The sequence below is a fragment of the Populus nigra genome, chromosome 7 (genome assembly GCF_951802175.1).
Source record: "Populus nigra chromosome 7, ddPopNigr1.1, whole genome shotgun sequence".
Lineage (NCBI taxonomy): Eukaryota > Viridiplantae > Streptophyta > Magnoliopsida > Malpighiales > Salicaceae > Populus > Populus nigra.
The window spans coordinates 4280990-4286507 of record NC_084858.1 but is presented as its reverse complement, the minus strand read 5'-3'; the positions used below and the strand labels follow the sequence as shown (position 1 = coordinate 4286507).

At 35.3% G+C, this 5518-nt stretch overlaps 1 pseudogene; it reads right to left on the bottom strand.

Moving 5' to 3' along the window:
* Window positions 1–2546: 2546 nt before the first annotated feature.
* LOC133699008 (endochitinase WIN8-like) lies at window positions 2547–4944 on the bottom strand (annotated as a pseudogene).
* Between the last annotated feature and the right edge of the window lie 574 nt (window positions 4945–5518).

The following is a 5518-nucleotide window of genomic DNA, read 5'->3' as shown; positions in this document are numbered from 1 at the left end:
CTTCTTCCAAGATGGCGGCTGCAACATCATCAAATACTAAATAGTCTGTGAGGATATTATTAGTCAAGTTGATAATGAGTTGATCATACGAATCTGGAAGACTTTGAAGTAGAAGCTCTGCACGTTCACTTTCCTCTATTTGTTGACCCAACATAATGAGTTGTGAAAATAGAGTTCTTATTGTGTTGATGTGGTCAGTCACCGCGTGGTTTCTGTCATTCGAAGGGTATAAAGTCTCCGCTTTAAGAAAATCTTATTATACAAAGACTTGGACTCATATAGCTTTATTAGAGTCTCTCATATCTCCTTAGCTTTTTTCTTCTCCGCCACACTTGATAATACTTCATCGGCTAATGCTAAATGTATGTTAGCAATAGCATTGCCATCCATTTCATTCCATTTTGCATTATCAGTGATCTTTGCGGGCCGATCCCCAATTGCTGCCAAGTAATTGTCTTTCCTTAAGATTGCCTTGATTCTCATTTTCCACAATGAGAAATTGCTCCCCTTGAACCTCTCAATCTCGTACTTTGCTGCCATTGTATTCACCGAGATCTATTCAGCTATCATCGTTTCACAGATCTGTAACGTATATAGAAATAATATCGTGTGAATAATACTTCACTAAGTAAGTTCTCAGGAAAGATTGGAGGGGTCACAAACGGTCCCGCTTAAAACCCAATCTCCTTAGACAGAACTTCCTAGACTGTATTTAATCACCGCACTGACTTTCTATATACGCCAACAGTAGCGTATGTGAACAGTGCTGTATAGGTGAATAGTGTCGTAGACGTGAATAGTAACCGTATGCACGAATAACTTTTGTGCATTAACAACACCAACTAGAAGGCTCTGATACCACTGTTAGGATTCTGGCATGCAAACCCGACAAGATAAAAGGCAAAGAATAGGATAAAATGAGAAATTAGACACACAAGAATTTACGTGGTTCACCTAATTTGGCTACGTCCACGGGCAAGTATGGAAGAATTTTATTAAGTAATGTGGGAATTACAACCTCTCTCTAATAATAGAAGAACAACTCAAATCTCTCTATTAATAGGAGAAAACACCTCACTTACTCTCTCACAAATACCTCACAATTTTGTGGGATTACTTTCCCTCTCTCACTCTTCTCTTCCTCTCTTGTTTCTCTCTTATGGTGTGTTTACAATGCTTGGATGTATTGCCTATTTATAGGCAAGCATCCATGTAAATATAAGGGATAAGGCAAGTGGCACAAGTTTGGTGCCTACAATTTGTGACAAAGGAAGGATGGCTTAACCACCATTGTTGACTCAAGTGGCTCGTTTCACAGCATATATATGCTACCTTTTTGTTGTGGTGCACCAGCTTGGGGACCGATGACCAACCAGTGGTCTTTGCCTTAATTTGGTCCAGATGAAGGAGAGGAGAGATTGTAATTCTTTGAGAGAAACTACTTCAACCTCTTTTATCATGTTAAAAATGGTTGTAGTTTCATGGTCTCCGTTAGAGGTAGAGAAGTTGGCTTTGTTTTGCATACCCTTCAAGGCCTTGCGAATTGCCTTGTTCACTGTCTTCCTCCGGGTTAAATATCTCTTAATCTCAGTTGCAAGACCAAATTCATGGCAACCTTTCCTTCGTAAAATCGGTTGAAGTTCGTATCGTATACGCACTCTTTTGTTTGCAACAAGGCATCCTTCGCAGTATTACACAAATCAAGAAAAGTTCAGGTTGCTGTGGGGATGGAGAGAGAGAGAGAGAGAGAGAGAGAGAGAGAGAAAGAAGAAGAGAAAGGGGGGAGAAGAAGGCTCCCTGTGCTATCTGTGCGTATCGCATTTAACAACTAATAAATAAGGTAGAATTATGCTGTATTTATAACTTGTAGAAATTATTATTTATAACTTGGGAAATTATGCTGTATTTCCAAATATTTTTTTCAGTGTATTACTTTACTAATATTTTTTAACCGTGCTAAAAAAAACTCACTAATGACACAATTGCATATCTTGTCAATTCAATGTTAGCCACATTGTTTGGAATTTGGATATAAAAATTGAAAGGTTATACTTTCAAAACACATTATGAAATTATTCGGAATATGGTAGAATCCTAAACCTATCTAGTCAAGGCAAGGGTGAGCTCCCCTCGCGGTATCACTTAAGGATATATAATATGTCCTTTCATCACGGATAATTCAATATTTTTATCTGCAAAAAGACAAGTAAAGAGGGGGGCCTGGACAATTAATGATCGGAGAAGTTTCAGTTTATGATCAGCCCTCTTTTTCCCAGTCCATCTTTTTGTGGCATGTCTCTTAATTTGTATCAATATGCACAAATAACACACTGGAAGATTGATGAATCTGACCACAAACCTTTAATTTTCTCGCCGTAGTCCTCATCTCATTTGTGAACACATACGAGTTTTATGAACACATTCCAGACAGAGATATAATACTGGCATACTGAGCTGGCCATTAATGAAGTAATAATATATAAGTAACAAACACAAGCCAAATGCCTTGGCCTTTTATTTATTTATTTATTGCTTGGATTATTTAGTCCTTGCTAATTCCAAGCAATAGCCTTAGCATCAAACTACATGGTACTGCCCACCATTTTTAAGAGTCCATTATCCCCAAATGGCTCTTGGTTGTCGCAATCAATGTATTCACCAGCGTCAACATCTAACATGTCGCAGTACCTCAAATAGTACGCAATGCGATTCTGCTCCCATGTTTCCTTGTCTTTAGTACATTCACTGCCATTAGTGATAATGTTTGTTAACATACCAAAGCCTGGATTCCTGCCGGCCTTAATATCCTCTTCTGATGGAGACCATTCGCCGGTGATGACTTCATGGCACGACGGTGCACCTGCTGAATGTGAAGTCATCCAGAACCAGAGTGCTGCCTCGAATTGAAAGCACTTGATCCGTTGCCACCTTTTCTGGCTGGTATAATAAGCTTCGATTTAATTCCTTTCCCAATCTCCCGTAGTTGTGGTTCCTGTACGACATAATATCGAATTAACTCAAATATTACTACAATAATAATTTAATTTAATATAATATCCCGTTTCTAACCCGGAAAAGGATTAAAGGAACAAAGATTAATTTTAAGATATCTGTTCTTTTTTTTTTTTAAAGTGAGACCCTACTTTGAAAACATCAAATTGAAGAAAGAGAATGAAGAGTATGCAGGGAAAACTAAATAAATTGTACCCAAGTATATTGGACTCACCACCTAAGTTGGAGAGGACCTCGGCCATAATAATGCTTGCCGGCTGCACATGGATAAGAAGAATTTGTATTTGGATCACAGTAATCAGATTTAGGGTTCAGCTCGTTAACAAAGCAATATCCCCATGTAAATTGAGCATCCTCTCCAATTATCCACCGTCCTATACATCGACCGTGTTAACCACAAACAATTAGTCAACTGATCAAATCAAATGTGAGGTGATGTGATGCCATAAATTAATGAATATGCAGTTTCATTTGTAGTATGCCATAAATTACCACTAGTTTCTTGAGAGGTTTGGCCGAAGAAAGCAGCAAGCTCTCTCCTTTTAATGACATCATCGCCAGTCATGCCAAAGCTAGGGTAGGCTTTAGTGGCATTAATAAAAGCATCATAGGCGGAGGTATGGCCAAGGTTGGGGTAGGCTTCAGCCCAGATCAAGATTTTATCAATATTTTTTAACTAGTTTTATGTAAAATAAATTTATAATTTTCAATTAAATTATTAAAAAATTCTGAAAATTTGCATGAAGTCTTTTAATATGATGCTTTAGTTTGGGTTAAAATTTCAGAATTTTTCGAGAAATTTAGAAATTTGATGAAAAATCATAATTTGACAAGTTTTACGTTATTGGACGTAATTTTCAATCCGACCATCAGATCGAGCTGAAATTTTACGAGAGATCTTAAAATATGTTGAATAAAATCTGGTTAAAATTTTAGAATGAATGGAGCTTGGTAGTACTAACGAAAAAAAAGGACCGTCAAATAAAAGCAAAATGACTCATTAAGAGTAAAATGGTTATTTGCCATTAAAAAATAAAACAAATCAGCTCCTCCTTTCTTTTATATGTTGCCGACTGGGCAGAAGCAGAATAGAAAAATAAAAAAAAAAAAAAGACGAGAGAGAAATAGAAAAAAGTAAGGGAAAAACATAAAAAAAATCTAAGAAAAAAATAAAAAAAAATGAAAGAATAACCTCATAAACTTACAAAGTTCAACTTATAAAACACTAATCTAGGGAAGAATCAAGTGAAGAAGGGAGGAAATGAAAGAGGGAAAAAATTTATTTAGTTTGTTTTTCTGTTAACATGAGATTGTTATTTTATCCCGGTTGAGAGGTTGTTACAATATCGATTCAGATTCGATTATAGATGAATTATATTTCACAAAATATCAAAGGATGTAACTTTAATAGTGAATTTATTTTTACTTTCACTTTAATTTTATGTACTTTCAAATTTATTTTTTAATATTTTGGGTAGTGTATTTGAATTAAAACTTTATTGTTAACTTCAAAAATTCATGTACATGAGTTAATAATCAATCTTAAAAAATATTTATATATTTATTTAATAGCCTACGATAAAAAAAAAATTCATGACTCCATCCTTGCGTGTAGAATCCCTTTCCAGGACAGCAGTCATTGTTTCTATCCGGTACCATCTCCTCAAACAATGATTCTGTGATGATGCAGCTATGGCATTGGCATTGGCTTTGACAGCCTGCACAACAGTAAGCATCTATTGAACCGCAGAAACCAGCACTGCTACAGCACAGGTCGTTTGGGCATGTGGCATTCTCAGCTTGCGATCCGCATTGTGGAGTCTGCGATGTGACTCCTAGTGACAGAGACAACAATAAAGATAAAACTGTAAGTGCCCAGAACCTCATTTCAGGAATATAGCTATTTGAGATTTGATGATGTTTAAGAAGGTTTCGGGATTGGTATTTATAGAGAAGGATGGAGATAATGAACAAGGAGTAAAGTTCTTAAATTATTTTATTCAATACATTATTTCTATTTAATCATTAAATCTGTAATAAAATATAGAAAATATTAAATAAGATATTAGAAATAATTTTACTGCCACATTATCACTTCTTCTCTATATTTTAGTGAGTAAAATTTATTTTTCCTCCCACTAATTATCTTGACACGTTTATCATTGATCAAAGGCCATACATACAATAATATATTGTTTTTAATATGGAAGAGGCCACGTTACCACTTCTTCTCTATGTATATTCTAATTCTAAAACAATGTTTTTTTTTTAATAAGACTTTTACCCGATATGATTTTGATTGAGTGGATTAATAGTATTGTTCAAGCCAGTTTCGTATTTTACTAGTTAGGTAGCTTGCGCTATGCCGCGGGCTCATCTTTTATTTTAATAAAAAAATATTATAAAAATTTAAAATCCAAAAGTGTTTGGTCTGGTTGTAACGTCGAATCCAAAAGTGTTGAGTCTAGTTATAACGCCAAACCCAACAATAATATTTGTAATATTA